The 18,974-nt window shown below is 39.0% G+C and overlaps 1 protein-coding gene across 6 annotated transcripts in view; it reads right to left on the reverse strand.

The window, feature by feature from the left end:
• The window catches only part of NELL1 (neural EGFL like 1), a 394,533-nt gene that overhangs the window by 194,009 nt on the left and 181,550 nt on the right, over nt 1-18,974 (reverse strand). The window lies entirely within an intron of this gene.

Raw genomic sequence — 18,974 nt, forward strand, 5'->3', positions numbered from 1 at the left:
TGAGGAAGTCACTCGGAGGGCTTATGCTTGGGGCAGTACAATTTATGCCCCACACCCTGCTCAGGTTTGTGTCTGAAGGTAGACCATAGCATTGTCTAACGTGGCATAGAGAAAAATGTGTCAATTGAACTCCTATCTTACTGTCCATCTCTTATACAGTTGTTTGTATATATGCACATCTGTAATTTGAGGAGATGATAGAGAGGGTACAAAAATGTAAAAAGACTCTGGTCCAAAATTCATGAGCTCTGAGAAGATTAAAAAAAACAAAACAATTGCAGCCGTAAACTGCCAAGTGGGGATTTAATTGAAGAATATAAAATAAATGGTTTAGATAAGGTCAGCGCAAGATACTATTTTCCAGGGAATGCAAAAAGAAAAAGACACAAATGGAAATTAAAGGAAACAAATTCAGAGCAGATATCAGAAGGACCTTTCAATGCACAGAATTATTACATGTGCAGAGCTATCTCCCAGGAAAGGAGGCAGGAATCATTCAAGAAACAATTAGACAAAATCCTCAGGGACTGGAGATTTTTTTTAAATTAAAAAAAAAGCTTTGATGTGCCAAATGGAATGAGTATTTTTTTCACATTCATTCTCAGGGAACAAATTTATTTCTAGTTTTGATGCCTTATTAAAGAATGTTTCAATTCGACAGCTTTGATGTGGACAGCTGCTTGTGTTCTCTGCCATAAGACAGATAAACTACTATATTAAAAGATTAAAATATTAATAGTTTTAGGTCCAACTGTTAACAGAGTTAATATCCATAATCACTGCTTAAAACAATTTAGTTTTCTGACCTTCATAACACTGAGAAACCAGAGGCACAAAGTTTGAGGGTGTCCAGATTAAGCATTCTGTTTGGTCCTATTATAGAGGAAGTTTCTGGGATCCCCAGCATTCATGGGATTGAAGGGATCAGATCAAGCATTCCAGTTCAGGCAGAGAAACTAGATTACAAAAGGAGTGTGGGGAGGTAGGGGAGAGGGAGTATATTCTGATAACTCCTCTTTTGAGCTCTTTCTCCAGCACTTGCACCAACATTCCATTAATTATGTTCAGCCCATGATGACTTTACCTTCAGAGTCCTATTTTCACAAGTGCATTGAGAACTAGCTAAACTGCTTTCAGATTAAAACAGTCCTTTAATGGACCTGATCTGCAAGGTATGAAGCGTCTCTGGAGAGGTGCTGACAGCCCTCAACCCATATTAAAGTCCAGGAGAGTGACCACACTTATGTCTACACTGCAGCGGCGAGGGAGCCTCCCAAACCAGGTAGACAGTGTTGTACTAGCAGCTTGAGCTCAGGTGACTATCCCAAGACCCCTCCAAGCCTCAACATCTACACTGCTATTTTTAGCATGCTAGCATAAGCCCTGCTATCATGAGTCTCTCTACAGGGGCTGGGAGGCTCACTCCCAGCTACAGCATAGACATACCCTTTACGGTATTGCAGAAGTTGCTCAGCATCTCACAAGTTAAAGCCGCATTAGCATGCGTACATATGGAGTAAATGCCATCTGTGCAGAGGGTCATCATGAGGATTATGCACCACTACTGTCCTACAGCTTCTCTCAAATTAATATGAGTTAAGGGGGCTGAATGATCTTTTCTATGACTTAAGTGGCTCATACGTTTTATGCTGATCCTCTGAATAGATGTGAATTTCACCTCTGGAGCAAAACTGTATATTAAAATCACCAAAGTTTTTGTTGCAGCACGACTGGTGCAACAGGAAAGCTAATTTTTTTGTTAACTTAAATGTATTACCCTTAAACCATCTGTTGCTGGAAAACCTACATAACTGTGACAAGTTGTATCAGGGTATGCAAAATTGATTCACCAATGTCCTTCAAGAGCTGTCTGAATATACTGATGTGCCAAGCACATTAAATCAAGTACTTAACCTTCATGCAGCATTAGTTTCCATATTTTGCTGTACTTTGTTAGCCTGTTATAAATTCAAGAGCTCAGGTAAAATAAGCTAGGGCACTAAACTTTCTGTCAAAACAGGAAATTCAGAACCTAAAGATAGTGAACTTCATGAAATAACTTAAGTAAAATAAATACCCTTATGAACCTTGAAAAGTAATCAGATAAGGGCTTCACATTTCAAACTGAGTATGAATTCTTTTTGTCAGTGAATTAATTTGTCCTTTTTCTCCAGTGCGAAAACAAAACCCACAAAGGGTAATAACTGCCCTTGTTACCCAATCCAATTTATTGATCCTGACAGATAATCTAATGGTACAGATTATTATTAATAAATCATCAATCTCACTGCAACTAATCAAATGTAACATCTTGTTAAAACGAGACTTTTCCCCAGAATCTGATCTAAAAAAGAAGCTAAATAAGCAACTGCGGTTTGGTTTCCAGCTGATTATCAACCCAGCCTGTGTTTTTGCACATGCAATTTGACCATATTTTTAGCTGCATCTGCAGTTTCTATTATCTAAATTGGTACTTACATATCAAATTTCCTCATCAAATTTCCTCATCCGAAGCTACAAGCAGGTAAAAATAAGTCTACCTGTTGATATTTGCACTAATAATTCACTGAAGAAGCAAAAATGCGCACACATTTATTTGTGGATGCAAAATTTGCAAAAAGATGGGGTTTCTGAAAACCTGGCCCCTGCATATTTTTAAAGGTTAGAACTTTTATTCATGGTAACAAAGTCAATTTTTCTCCTTTTCTGATTTTCTCAAATTTCATTAAACTGTTGGATTACGGTCTTTTCAGATAATTTAGTTTTATCATTCTGTTCTATCCAGCTACTTCAGCCCCTTTGGTATAAGGAATTCGAGTCGCTAATTTCTCTCAGCCATCATCAACCATGTTTCAGCTATGGAAATTTAATGCTTTGTGGCTCTCCCAGGATAGACTTGGCTCACTCTGTTACTATCATTATAAAACATAGTCATTCATATATTTTCTTGAAGTGTCAATAACTAAAGGAAAAAATATATAAAACTATACCAAATTGTATATCTGTAGAGATCCAACAATTCAGTTAAAACCCCTGATTTTGTTTTGTGATAAGAGCTTTCATATTGTCTGGGTCCTTACGTCAAATAAACTATACATTTTACAACTGGGGGATTGTTTTGTTTTTTATTTCTTTAAATCTTGGATAGCGATAAAAATGTTTATGAACATCAGATATGTACTTTCTAAGGGAGAAAATAAGTATGAAGAAAAAAGCAGCATTAATATAAGTTTTCTTCCTGGGTTTGGTAACAGAAAATGGAGCTTTCAGTTCTAGGTCCCCAGTTAAATCCGAAAACATCAGTGACCAAAGATACTATAATTGTGGACCCCAATCCTGCAACTGCCTCTAGGGCAGGCAGACATTAAGGCCTGTGCAGAATCTCTTTGGGGCATCACAGGGGTCTGCCAAATGGATCCAATCGCAGGATTGCTAATTGTCTGAGTGCAATAAGTCTATGATCTCAGTCCAGTTCTTATGGGACAGATGTCGATATCATAACTGCCCAAAAGGAGACTCCCTAACTGGCAACATCAACCCTAACCCTAATCTTGCCCCAATTCATTATTATTATTTTGCATAAAGCCATTGGCTGAGATTGTAAGATTTTTTTTAAGCATAAATGGAATTATTTGATGGATCCTACAAGCATGTTGAGGATGAAGCACCAATATCCTTGTTAGTTTTGTGCTCAGCAATTTTCCTTGCTAGCTGCAATAAATACTATGAAGTTCAGTAGTGGCAGGATTGTCACAGCTATTTAACAGAAATGGGACTGCACTTTGAGCATCTTTGCTTTTTGCACAGTCACGTTTATAGCAGTAATAAAACACTGATTTTTCTTTTGGAAATTGAATTAGACATCTTTCCATGGAAGGGTATCTTCAATGCTACAAAAGAAACCACTGAAAGTTCCAATGACAGGGGTCTTTCCCCCTGCTCCCGGCACACACGTGTGTGTAACTTCCTTTCTAGTACTGAAAAACTCATAGAAAGGGCAAGTTTGCAGATTGGTTTAGTATGTTGGCTGTCCACCAAAAATTTAGCATCTGTAATTTTTCTAAAAGGTAAAAAAATAAACAAGTTTTTAAAATAAATAAATAAATTTCAGGCCTTACTAAAATATGGCCTAACTGAGTAAGAAATGGAATCCATGTTTTCCCATTTGTGATCCACGTTTCCGCACAAATATACTTGACAATTTTTCAGAAGTTGCCACCATCATTTTGAGAATCACGCAGGAGGTAAAATTAATTTGCTCTTTAGATCTGAAAGCTGTTACCAAAAAATCAAAGTTCTTCTTTAGTACCACTAGATAGGAAAAATAAAGTTATTCAGTCATCGCATAGCACCTTTCAAGTGAGTCAGCTCTCCCTCTGCCCACCTTTTTTCCTTCACCTGTGACTGTTTTTCAGCCACTACCCATTTTTGTTCCTGTCTTCCAGGAGAACAAAGTTCAGCTGCTGGCTAAAGTTAGCGAGTATCCCAGTCACTAACAGGACCTAAAACCCAGGTTGAGTAGTCTTTCATAAAATTGAACTTTACTGCCAAATCACTGACACAAAGAAAAATATGAATACATGGAAACAGAAGTGTTTGCAATACAGCATCAGGCCATTGTTCTGCGCAGTCTAGTCAATGGTTTCTCTGACCATGGTTAGCAACAGACTATTTTGTAGAAAGGTGTAAAAATCCAGCTACGAATTTTTATTATTATAAGTAATACTACTACTATGAGGAAAGTGTATTCCTAACTATAAACAGTTAATGGTTGGTTTTCTGTCTAGAAGCATTGCTAGGAGGCAAAAGCTCTTGTTTCAAAGTATGGAAATACTACCCATAACATGGCAGAACAATACCTCTTTCTCTCAGCCCAAAAGACTGTCTTATACCCCAAGTAAGTCATAGAATCCTAGAATATTAGAGTTGGAAGGGACCTCAGCAGGTCCTCTAGTCCAAACCCCTGGACAAAGCAGGACTAACCTCAGCTAAATCATCCCAGCCAGGGCTTTGTCAAGCCGCACCTTAAAACCTCTAAAGATGGAGATTCCACCACCTCCGTAGGCAACCCATTCCAGTGCTTCACCACAATCCTAGTGAAAAAGTTTTTTTCTAATATCAAACCTAGACTTCCCCCACTGCAACTTGAGACCTTGTTCTGTCATCTACTACCATTGAGAAAAGCCTACCTCAATCCTCCCTGGAACCCCCTTTCAGGTAGTTAAAGGCTGCTATCAAATCCCCTCCTCATTCTTCTCTTTTGTAAGCTAAACAAACCTAGTTCCCTCAATCTCTCCTCGTAAGTCTTGTGCTTCAGCCCCCTAATCATTTTTCTTGCCCTCCGCTGGACTCTCTCCAACTTCTCCACATCCTTTTTGTAGGGGGGCCCAATACTGGACACATAATCCAAATGAGGCCCCGCCAATGCCGAATAGAGGGAAATAATCACTTCCCTCCATCTGCTGGCAATGCTCCTACTAATGCAGCCCAATATGCTATTAGCCTTCTTGACAACCAGGGCACACTGCCGACTCATATCCAGCTTCTTATCCACTGTAAACCCCATATCCTTTTCTGCAGATCTACTGCCTAGCCTGTCGATCCGCAGTCTGTAGCTGTGCATGGGATTCTTCTGTCCTAAGTGCAGGACTCTGCACTTGTCCTTGTTGAATCTCAGCAGATTTCTTTTGGCCCAATCCTTCAATTTGTCTAGGTCACTCTGTATCCTATCCCTACCTTCTAGGGTATCTACCACTCCTCCTAGCTTAGAGTCATCTGCAAACTTGCTGAGGGTGCAATCTACCCCATCCTCCAGATCATTAATGAAGATGTTGAACAAAACCGACCCCTGGGGCACTCCGCTTGTTTGTCCATTAGCCAAAGCCCCATTTTAATGTGGAAGGAACATGGATTTTTTTTTCCCCATAAAGATTTTACTTTGGGCCCATCTCTAGTTTAAAAGTGATAAATCCAGTTAGTCAATGACCTACACTGTTTTCACTGATACTTAGAAATTTAAAAATCAGTTTTCAGAAAGGAGGAAGATAATAGCATAGAACCAAAATCTTCTGTATTATAAAATTCACGTTAACTGTTTTCAAGTACAACATGGGACACACTGGATTCTCTAAAACCCCAGTGTTTGAACACTTTACCAACACAGATTACATTGCACTCCTATTCAGGGAGAAAAATTCCACGCCCTATATATCTACTAAAAAACATCTTTAATGGTCACTTCACTTGTGACCAGCTTTCTTCACAAGTGAAGTGAAAAAAAGAATGAGACGATTTGTAAAAGGTGCCTAAACAGTGATTATGCAATATCCCAACCACAGCACTTCAAACAAAGAACAGCTCTCCAGCATTGAACCAGTGTCTCAAGTTCTTCTCGGTATCAATCTAGGGATGTTCAAAAGGAGTTTCTTTGATCAGTTGTACAGTAATTGATCCTCAAGAGTCAATAGTTGTTAATAAACACTAGTTTTGTCTCAGTTAATATGCACAATTCCATGAAATGTTCAGCACAAGTATAAAAATAAAATGAGATCACAGTAAAGCAAGCAATGTGCAAATGTTATTTCCTTGTGTGAAAAAATAAAATTAAATAAAATACATGCTTAGATTAAAAATGCAGGACTAAGATTAGTAAAAATTTACTACTGCATACATGGCACTGAGGCTTAGAGCCCGTGTTGCAGGGTTCAGGTTGCGGGGCTATAAAATTGTAGTGTAGATGTTCAGCCTCAGGGCTCTGAAAGCCTCCCCACTTGCATAGTCTCAAAGCCTAGGCAGCAGCCTGAGCCTAAATGCCTACACTTCAATCATAGCCCAACAGCCTGAGCATCACAAGCACAAGTCAGCTGCTCTGGGCCAGCCATAGCAGTGCCATGGACGTTTTACTGCAGCGTAGACACACCCATAAAGGTTCTAAGTCTGCCATTGCCTCTGTGGTAATGTGAATTGTTCTTCAGCTCAAGTGGTAGAGACTCATGCTCCAAAATCCCAGGTAGAGGACCCAAATACAGACACTGTTACATTTGGCTATTCTAGTGGTCTCTAACCACTAGACCATATTTTGTTCCCAGAGGCAGGAATACTGATAGCCAATATGCAAGTGCTAGTTCCCAAACAGCTGTGTAACCAAGTGATAAAATGGATACACATAGGTCCCTCTATGGGCTAATCCTGGCAGACACTAAAACTACATCTTTATCCCACTAGTTACTCCAATACCTAAAGTGGCCTCTCAAGGTTGTGAGTTCAAACCTCGTTAACAACCCCTGTAAGGGAAAACTATTTGTAAATTATTAGGAAGGCTCTGGCAAAAGTGTTTAAACGATTTTATATTGTAAAACATATTTAGGGGTAAATTTGGATTTTGTGTTAATACTTGTTTTATATTTTGTATTTTTAGTGTTTGTATTTTAAGAACAAGGTGGAGCACATTTTAGGGTTTGCTGGAAGAAGAACAAGAGCAGCATGTGGGAATTATTGCTTGTGTGTAGAGAGCATTAGATCTTGGCTGTGCAAACTCCAAAAAGACCAGAACTTGATTTCATAAATGTATCTTTCCACTCTTCAAGCTTCACTCTTGAAGGTGTCACATTAATTCTTGTTGGGGGACTGGATGCCTCAAGATATTGCTAAAATGCTTCAGAGCCTTTTGCCTGTAGGTCACCAGTATGACTCCAGCTCAGCAAGGATTACAAGTTTTTCCCATCTAATGGATATAAGTGGCCCTTATAGGAAATGAGTTTTTTGAGTCTCAGCTCCAGCTCCCACATCACAAATGCACTCCCACACCGCACACTAATTGACAGACTCAGGAGACAAGCCAAGAACTTCATGGACCATATCAGAACTACGCCTCTACTTCCTAGGGGAAATCCCGCCAGATAAGGGATGAGGTATGCTGGCAGGGCAGTTTATGTGAGAAACATGCCCTGTTGCTTCTCTGTAGATAAACAGAGAGCTTCATTCTTTGGCGCTAAAGGAACATTAAAACCACACTTTTTTTTTTTAACTTGGCATTGACATACATAAGCAAATTTCTTTTAAATGTGCAAATTACTTCACTAAATAATTAGCATGATGTCACACATGGAGCTTCACAGAACTTGGCAGCTATGAAAACCTAACAAATTCTAATCATTCCTTGATTGCATCAGACATGTTAATCTAAATTTCTTGTCTGAATATTAAGAAGGCAACATAGTTATAGAACAACCTTAAATAACGTCAGTATATCAATTCATTGAAACTAAGTGTTTTAGTAGTATAACTTATAGTAAATGGATGACAAGAGGACTTGAAAGATTAACCAAATGCTCTGGATAACCTAGCATTGCCTCCACGTCTATCTCCATTGTATCTCAACACAACATTTTAATTCAGAAATTTACCAACAAGGCAGATGTCACTGAAATTGTAGATTTGGTTTATTTGGCATATATTTCCCACAATAGTGAAAGGCTTTAAGAACAAATAATAAGCCAATTTCACCTAATCATTTTTAAAGGGAGGAAGGTAATGTGCCTAGTGATTAATGAATGAGGGGCAAGATGGGAATTAAAGAATATTCAGATTAATTTAAAGCTTGGAGGATTGGGGTGTAAATTCAGATGATGCAAAAAAAGAGGTTACAAAACTGTATGGAGAGCATGAGGCGGGAAGGAGAAGGATTACAACAATAAAATCATGCACAGTGTGCTTAAATGCATTTGTGTTAGTTTTTTTACAGATTGTAAATTCATATAAAATCTCATTGTTGATTCAGTTCTTGTGAACATACTTCTAGGTCTTTTCCACCTCTAATTTTAATGGCTCTGCTAAATGAGTCTTCAATGCCATCCTTGCCTCAGTATGACTTTGGGCAAGTTACTCAGTTTCTCTGTGTCTGAGCTTCCTCTTTGTAAAGTGGAGATTAAAATATGTATTGGCCTCACAGGGGTGTTGAAAAAGCATAAATAACTAATGTTAGGGTACACCACTTTCCAGGCCTTAAAAAAAGGTGCTCTGGAAATGCAAAAAAATTCTTCTTATATAGAGATAAATAGAGCTTTGGCAAGGTGTTCCCTGCTAAGGCTTGATAAAAAAACAAAACAAGTGAAGGCAATGGAAAGATTGCTATTGAGCTAATGGGCTTTGGATCAAGCCATTTGATGTGATTTTGTTTATGGTGCCTCCTTTTTCATTTGGCTGGATTTACTCTAAATTATCTCAGTCTTTTGTTGACTTGTTCTGCAGAACAGATAAATGTCTCTGGTGATAATAGTACCCATCAGTGTACAGATTATATGCTACTAAATTTAACCAACAGCCCACTTAGGGATTCAAACAAATGTATCTGCATTTAAAAGGTTCCAGGAATGAAGTCAGATTTTTCTGCACAGTTGTAAGAACAAGTACCAAGGTGACTGTAATCCAGTAAATTGTATCATTTAGCACCAGGACCAAAGTACTGTCTTCCCTCCAACACCTCATTTCGAGAAGGAAAGAGACCAGGAAACTAATGTGTTTGTCACATGTATGAGCAAGGCAATGCAGTCAGTCACTGGAGTGTGTAATTATTTAAAAACAGGCAACACAGAGTATTTCAATTAGGATGCTCAGGGACTAGTTTTCAAAAATGAAAATTCAGCATGTGGGATTAGATGTTTAATGTCATGCTGAATGTTAGACATGGAATTTCCGATATTATGAGGTAATAATAACCCTCACATAAGTTTACACTGAAATTTCTTAGACTCTAGTTCCAGTTAAAGAAGGAAGGATGGCCTGAGACAAGAGACCTGAAGAAGAGCTCTGTGTATCTTAAAATCTTCTCTCTTTCACCAAAAGAAGTCGGTCCAATAAAAGATATTACCTCATCCATCTTCTCTCATCAGCTTCCAAAAGCATTTAGGGCTATATATTGCTTTTAAGACACAACCCTGATGCATAGCTATATAAACTCAAAGAGAGCTTGGGGAGGGGACAAGAGGGCAAACTCTGTTCTTGGATCCCAATGCACTGAGGTACTGTGCAGTATTTGATATCCCTTTAGAAGATTTCCTCCACACTAGAACTATTCTGTGGGTTTTTCCAGATGAGAGGATGACTGTAAGATTCTCCCGTACAGTGAGACCCTAATTTGTTTGAGGCATCTAGACACTAACACAATACACATTTATAATAAATAAATTGGAGCAGAGTCTATTTCCCAGTCTATAAATGGGAAAAAGTTATGTAAAAGTCTTTCTGGGCTATGGTCAGGATACTTAGTTAATATCTGGGTACTGTTTGGAAATTATAAGGCACTAGCTAATTGCCAAACAACATTTTTATCCACAAGGAACTTAAATATAAATACATCAAGTGCAAATGTTTTAAACGTCCCTTCTAAATACTTTTGAAAGCTTTTCAACCAGTGAACCTTCTTTGTTTGCTCATTGGCCCAAATTTTAGGTCTTAACATGTCAGTTCATCTCTCTCAATTCTTTCATTCTAGACAACCACATTTTTAGTTATGGCATGTCTTGGTTTAGACTTGTGCAAATGCATCACGAACTGTGCAGAACTTTGAAAATCTGTGCCTTTACACCTAAAATGTTCATTGCTTCCTCCTTGAATGGTTATTTAATTCACCAACAAGCAGGGGAGGGACTAGATTTCAGTGATAGTGTTTTTCTTGCATGAATGACCATAGTATCTATTTGCTGCCTCAATTTGAAAACATCCATTTGAGACCTATTCAACAACATTCTCTGATTTTGGTTAGCTGGCTGGTTGTCTGCCCTTTCAGATTGCCACTTCACCTTTATGAAAGCTGCTGTATTATTAATTATTATGATTACTATGTCAAATACATCACCTTAGAGCTCTGACAGATAAAAACAGCAACCATATTATAAAGACACTGATTATTGTAAGTGCAAACAATTTCTCCAACTTTTTCCTCAAATTATAGGATCAAATCCTGTACTTTTGAGCTACTATTCTCAGGTGTTTATTCCCTCAAAACCCAGCCTTTTCAGAATTCCAGATGCTTCTGTGCTTTATTCCCATTCTGTTTATTGTCAGGTTTAAGTAATACAGGGGGCACTACAATTATTTTCGATAAAACATTAGATTCAGAATCGCATACTACTCCAAATACCACAGAGAAAAAATGGGAAAGGGCTTAAGGGATAACCCACAAAAGTCAGGTTCTTTCATCTTCTATTGTCTCGGCATACTGTAACTCAAATATTACAAATTGGATCTTAAGTAACATTTAGATTGTAAGGCTATTTTTTAAGGAATGTGTTTCCATCAAAAGTCAATTTTTTCACATGAAGAAAAAACATTAGGGTAAATGATATATTTTGAAAATAACAGTGTAGTTATCGTACACAAGAGTTTGCTTCTTGGAAATATGTAATTTGTTTAGTGATTCATCGCTTCGGCAAAGCTAAAGGAAAAAAGAAATAATACAAACACAATAACCCAAAATGCAGACTGACAGGAAATTTTGGGCTAAGAGATATGGTAATATTGTAAGCTGTGATGATCTCAGTTAAACGTTACAATTATACAACATTCACTAAGCAGGAATGAAATGAGAATGATTAAGGATCTAAAGGATCAGCATGTTTATAGCACCCATCACCATGGTATTTAGGTGCTAAGATGGCCCAGGTATAAATACAAAACTCACTTTGCAATCTTAAAACTGCCAATTTTGCAATGATTTAGATGCTTGCTATAGTCACACTGGCAAATCTTGAGGCTTCTGTACAGCTTTTCATTAGGTGCAACTCCCAGTGGCTGCACTGGAAGTTTTGCCTGGATCAGGTTTGTAAAGACTCCATATTAGACTGTATTAGAATAATCCAATTAGAAACAATGCAAGGGGGCTATAAAGAGGGCAGAGACTAGAGGAAGAAAAAAAATCTGATTTAGGAATTAAAATCTCTGATAAGATTACTCTTCCCTAGCAAAGTCAATCGACATGTTCTGCTAGCTCAGCCATATTTTAATTTAGCCAGCAGTATGGTGATAAAAGACAAAGGGCTAGGATTTGTCCATGTAGGCACAGAGCAGCACTGGGCGTAATGTGGAGCTGTATGCTCTAAAGAAAGTGCGGGATGGGATTGTGCTCAGGATTTGGTGGGTAGGAGAGGAGACAGTACAAAGGCTGCACCATTTTTTTGCACAGAGCAGAAGGCTCCTCCTACTTCTCCTAGTAGGCTCAGACTTCTGTTGTTTGGTGCCAGAAGCAAGGGTCATGCTGCCTCCCTGGTACACACACAAACTCCCTTTTTGGGAAAGATGTGCACCTCCAGTGCATATGGAGGGAGCAATTTCTATGTTCTTCCAAGGCAAGCTCCTCAGTTTTGACAAGTAACTCAAGACTCTCCTGCTCACTCCCCTCTCAGGACTACTAACAAAGTCTTTCTGGCTTTTGTTTTTGGTAAAGCATAGTTGGTGAAAACGTGGAGGAAATGTCCACAAAGCTGCAGCATTTAAATTAAAATGCCACAGTGGTAAATATGAAAACCAACATTTAAAAAGAAAGGGAAAAGGAAAGCCATGATTTTATAAAGGTTTCAGATTTTCCTCCAGCCTTGATGAATCCTTTGATAAATCTAGGTTTACCGTTTCACTGAAAGTCGCAGATTTTTAAGGCCAGAAGGGACCATTATGATAATAAGTTCACTCTCCTGCATAACACAGGCCAGTATTGTGTTAAAATGTTCTAGGCTAGACTTCACCCTGCCTGCTCCACATATAAATATTGCATATTTAGATACTAGAATTTGAGGACTCTCTAGGGCCTGCCAAAGACAAAACAGTTGATTCATTCAGCTGATGCAATGGAAGAATACAGGTTAGAAGCAATATATTGTGGTACAGAATGATAAAGAGATAGACACTTGTAAGATTCTAAAATAATCTCAAAGGATAGATGCAACACTCCAAAAATGAAAATACATGATTCATAACACTTTAGTAAAGAAAAAAGTAATGTATATTTGGTGATAACTCCTGTGCCAGTGTGTTAGAGTGAGAAAGATCACAGGGGACTTCTTTTCCAATATAAGTCACAGGGCCGAATCTTTTCATAACACTGAAGATATGGTTAGGAAAAGAGGACAGCAATTGCATCCACCTTTTTTCTCAAGGTGGTCTGGCTTACCTATTAGATGGTATGGCTAGCTCCAACTGCCAGCAAGTGAGTATGCTGTGGTCAACAGCAAGCACTAATTGGCAAATGGTACAGATGGACTGCAAATCTCACACTATGGTGCCACTGTTGGAAGTGAGCAGTATATTCCTCTAGTCAGCAGATTCCAGAAACTGAAGACACAAATAAGTATCTCTGCTCCCACTTACTGACTGGGCTAGGAAACAATTTAATTCACAGTAGTTCACCAACATGTGAATATAATGAAATAAGATTGCAAGAAGCTTCTTATTAAGGAATAACTTTCCTTAATATATCTGTCTTTCATTGAAAGGGTTAATTAATATACAGAACTCACAGCCCCAGGAATAGGAGACTACAAAATATTAACATACCTTTGCTGATGAAGGTAGGTCAAGAGCATCACAGGACTGAATAGTATGACAAGACAATGCTCAGAGGCGAACCCCATCTCACCACCTCTTGTACTTATATGAGATCTGTTTAGGGACTCCCATTTATATCATAGCATTTTAAAATTGAATGTAGACTTCAGAATAATTATAACTTGCATTCACTTTATCATTTTAAATATACAGCTTCATGCCTTAATCTTTCAGGTGGATCTTGTGAGGTTCTGAGCACTTTGTCTGAGGTACTGACTAGTACCTTCAACTCCCATGGATATCAGTGGGAATTGATGGTCCTCTGGACTTCATAGAATCTAGCCTAATAACTTCAGTGTTAGCTGAGAGCTCCAGGTACCGTGCACAATTGGGCCCTCAGCCAGTTATTTCAGAAAAAGGATGCTACTTATTCTATACCCTAGAACTTTTACTGTTAGCTCACTGTTATATAAAATAAACTCGGAACTATTCACATATTTTGGAAAACAAAATATGAAACCCAGGACAATTTATTTTGATAAGTGTATGGGTTTAGAGAGAGACAAAGTTTGCTTGCTTGCCTTCCACATAGAGTGCACCATTGAAGTAATCTGAATAATCACATAACTAAGGCTTGCAGGATTTACCAAAACCAGAGCTTCCCATGTGCTTTGACTCAGTAACTAGAAATACATTACATAGCTGAGTAATTGCTGCATTTGATGTTGCTTGTAAAAACATCAGTAATAGCAAGTGGAGGAATAAGTTAAGTATTTGCTACATTAATTTTCTAAACTACATTCATATAAGGCAATTTTTCCTTTTGTTAAATGCAAAATACTAAGAGAGGACCATTTCTTCCATTGCACAATTACTTAATTTAAATGCATTTATTTTTGTAATGACATTTTTTTCTAATTATGAACTATCAATGCAACCAAGCTTCGTCTCAAGTAGGTGGAGTACATGCTCCCTTTCAGTACTCCTACTCCTTGTGATGCCAAAAAATAAAAGGTTTTAGCAAGGTAATGAAAACTGTATGGAATATTTGTTCTCACTTGTTCCACTATTTCTTGTACAGAGATTTTTGTGTGTATGCGCAGAAAATGAATGTTCACCCATTACTATCAAGCTCTTGTCTTATTACTTCACACTTTTATTATAAATCAGAAATACCCTGTGTTTTAAATCATTTGCATGTCTAATAATACGGTCTTACTGAAATGAAAGGAACATTAGGGAATTAGTCTGAAACTAGCTTTCACTGCTATCTATAAGGTTTACCATCATTATAAAAGTGACTACCACACTTGGTGTACAAGGTCAGAAGAAAAGTACTTTACAAAATTCAAACATCTGAGATTTTCCTACACAATAGTTTGTAAAAGATCAAAGAGAACTCGGGGATTACTTGGTTCTCAAAGTGGAGGATGGGCCTCTCGGGGGGTGGGGGGGGAAGGGGGCAGGAGTTAGATCATGGGGTGGTGCAGAGCAGGGGACAGAGCTGGTCCAGCTCCACTCTCCATGGAGATGGAAGCAGCTGCCGCCGCCCACCTCCTGCAGCGGCAGCAGCCCCCTGCTGCTGCTGGAAACGCTCCCCGTGCTGCTGTTGCCCCTGCACTGCTGCAGCAGCTGTTGCCCCCACTCCACATGCCGCTCCCGGTGCTTACTGCTCCCCATGTTGCTTCTCCCCATGCTCCCCACTTTCTGCACTGTAGGCCCTGTTTTTTTCCTGGAGGGGGGCTTTTGGGGGAGCGTGATGGTTAGGGGAAGTATCCGCCCAACAATCGCTACCCTCTTCCCTCAGACTCCCCCTTTCAGGAAAAAACAGGGCCTACAGTACAGGAAGCACCCCCATTTTTTCTGAAAGAGCCCCTCCTCCTTTCAGAAGGGAGAAAGCCCCCCAACCTGAAGCAAATACTCACCAGCAACCGTACACCACACAACAAGAACACTAACCCAGGAACCTATCCCTGCAACAAACCCCCGTTGCCAGCTCTGCCCGCACATCGACTCTAGTGACACCATCACAGGTCCTAACCACATCAGCTACATCTTAAGGAGCTCATTCACCTGCACATCTACTAATGTAATATATACCATCATGTGCCAGCAATGCCCCTCTGCCATGTACATTGGCCAAACCGAACTGTCACTATGCAAAAGAATAAATAGACACAAATCAGACAAAAAATGGTAACATCCATAAACCAGTCGGAGAGCACTTCAATCTCCCAGGACACTCTGTAGCTGACTTGAAAGTTGCCTACTTCTACCAAAAAAAACTTCAAAAACAGACTTCAGCAAGAAACTGCAGAGCTGGAACTCATATGGAAACTTGACACAATCAAACTGGATCTGAATAGGGACTTGGAATGGTTATCTTATTACAAGAAGTAATTGTCACTGTTCACACATTCTCACCTTCTAATCAATGGCTGTGAATAGGCCTCATCTACTCTAACTTAATGGACTTAGCTTGTTCCTTACCCTTAGATGTATATATATACCCCCTATCTGATTTCTGTTTCTTGCATCTGACGAAGTGGGTTGCAGCCCACGAAAGCTTATGCCTGCAGAAATTAAGGCTACGTCTACACTGCAACACTAATTCGAATTAGCTTAATTCGAATTACAGAAAGCGATTTATAGAAAGCGCTGCAGACTGTCCACACTACAGTGTTTGTGCTGGTTTCTTGCGTCCACACTGGCCAGCCTTAATTCGAATTAGAAAGCAGTGCAATGTGGGAAGCTATCCCACAGTGCAACTAACCATAGAGGCTGTTGTGACGAGTATCATCATCCCAGGATGCAGCACTGCTTCCCCCACCCTCTTCCCCCACCCCCAAACAAACAGGAAAAGGATTTTCATGCTGTTTTTTTACTCCCCCGATTGCCATTGCTGCAGGCAATGAACTATGCTCTCATTTTGACCGTGACAAATACATCGCAGCTTATCCTGGATTACTTTAGAACTGTATGCTGTTTGCCTTTTATGCTCCCCCCACCACTCCTGTATATTGCTTGCTTTTGATTTTGATTCTACAGGTGTCTGTAGAATGTAAGATAAATAACAACGGAGTCAGTTAGTATATTAATACAGTGATACAAATGTTTCCATTTTGCTAATGGAAAGCATGATATAATGTATTCACATGTAGCACTGTGAATAAACTCTTAAAATATTAATTTCCATGATTGGCCACTGAAACAATGTAGCAAAGAATTTCCTCTCACTGCTGGCATTTAAAAGGCATTCACCACGCGGGGAGAGGGGTGGGTGGTGAAATCTTTCAAAGGGACAAACTTTAAAGGGCTAAACTTTCAAAGGGACAAATCTTAAAGGGACAAACTGCAAAGGGCTTGCTAGGCAGTTAAAACGCATTCACCACGTGGGGAGAGGGGTGGCGAAATCTTTCAAACCCTTAAAGAGACAAACTGCAAAGGGCTTGTTGTGTGTGTGTGGGGGGGGTGATTGCAGCTTGGATTTTAAACCCATTCATCGCAGGAAATGGGGATTTAAATCTTCCCGGGAATGCTTTGGGGGAGGGTACTGAAATGGGGCATCATGGGATACAGTCTGGAGGCCAATTAATTTGAATTAAGTCCCATTGCATCCACACTCACAGTAATGCGAATTAAATGATGCGCTTCAGGCGCTAATCCACTTGCAGACGTGGTTTTATTAATTCGATTTTAAAGGCTCCTTAATTTGAATTAACAATGCGCAAGTGTAGACGCAGGAGTAATTAATTTGAATTAAGGGACTTTAATTCGAATTAAGCCACCAGTGTAGACCAGGCCTAAATTTGTTAGTCTTTAAAGTGCTACAGGACTCTCATTGTTTTTGCTGTATACAGACTAACTCAGCTACCCCTCTGGAACTTTTCAAAACAGAGAAAGGCATTTAGATACACATGACTGTGGGCAAAAAGAACTGTCTGTTGAAGATCAGTTATTTAGCATCATCTTCTCTCAAGAAGGGAGGAGGACTTTTCCAAAACTTCTCTAAGCTACATGACTCTAGATATAACGATAAGATTTGCTGTCATCATAGAGCAGATAGTCTCTGACTTTCCCTAAGGATAACTTGTACATTACAACATGATTTCCAGCTTGGAATAATCACTCTCATATTGAACATTTCTTGGCCATCTTTCTGTTTCAGAAAACAGACTTCCCCATATCATATCAAAATCTGGAGCTCTGTCAACTTTGCTTACTTCTATTTCAGCAAATGTGTCCAATACTGCCCCAGCTGGATGAAGCTAAAGCACACCAAAATAGTTCTGAACACAGCCTTTATTGAGGGCCCTCATTGAAAGAGGTTATCATTTCAGGTATGGCTAGGACAGATCATTTCAGAAGATTCTCTCACATTCTGTAGAAATAGTTTTTCTAAAATAGCCAGTAAAGCCTCCTTCAGATATGTATATGAAAATAAGACCCATCCAAGATTCCCTAAGACTTTTAAGGACTAAATTTGCTAACAGTTATTAAAAATATATCTACTTTGATGTTTAAAACTATTGTTCTCTATTCTTGAGTAATCTCCACCATAGTCCTAGAAACACTAACTCTCAGCATTAACACTAACATTTTCCTGACTATCAGACGGACAAATGATTAAGAGGAATACGCATATATGGACACGTCACCAAATCCATGGTGGTATCTATGTGGTAAACTGATATGATGATGTCTTTCTGTCCTGGAATGTGAGATATCAGATTGTAATATGATATTTTTAGGCATAGTAAAACTATTTTAAGTCATTCTAAGAGGTGTTTATTTGTTATAACAGTTATAATTTTCTTATTCTTTTGAACCCTGTAATGTTGGACTTGTGGCAACTAAGGCCACTGGCTTTTCAGGCAGAAGGATACAAAAATTAATCTCAGTAAAACTGTCAAACTCTCTAACATTTTTTATTAGTTTATTTATACCATACGCAGCCTCTGCAGCATACAGGATGGCGTGGTGTGGAATAAAGGTTTAATCAGCACTCATATGGTAAGACCTATACATTTCACCTACAGCTTCACATCTTTGACCTTCTCTCCTTGACTCTGTTCACTAGTTCATCTCCTCCATGACTATTTCTGGTGTTTCAACCCACTGAGCAGCTTCAAAGAATGACTAGAAAAACATTTCCTTCTACCCCTCAGAAATTCTCCTCTCCATACCCCAAAAATAATATTACACTGGTCTGAAGCACGGGATGGGTAATTCTCAGACTTAGTGAAGAAGTGATGGGTGTGTGGAGTAAGATCATGGCACCCATCAGGTCTGGAAACTGGATGCTCTATGAGCTTCTCCTACACTCAGTCAGTTCCACTGGTCATGCAATGCAGAGGGAAGACAGACAGGTGCCATACCATTACTCTCTTTCCCCCCAGATAGACCACCTAAACTGATGGTATGAACCATGAACAGTG

Source organism: Emydura macquarii, unplaced genomic scaffold (assembly GCF_026122565.2).
Source record: "Emydura macquarii macquarii isolate MOO-44397 ecotype Brisbane River unplaced genomic scaffold, CSIRO-AGI_Emac_v2 contig_1876, whole genome shotgun sequence".
Lineage (NCBI taxonomy): Eukaryota > Metazoa > Chordata > Testudines > Chelidae > Emydura > Emydura macquarii.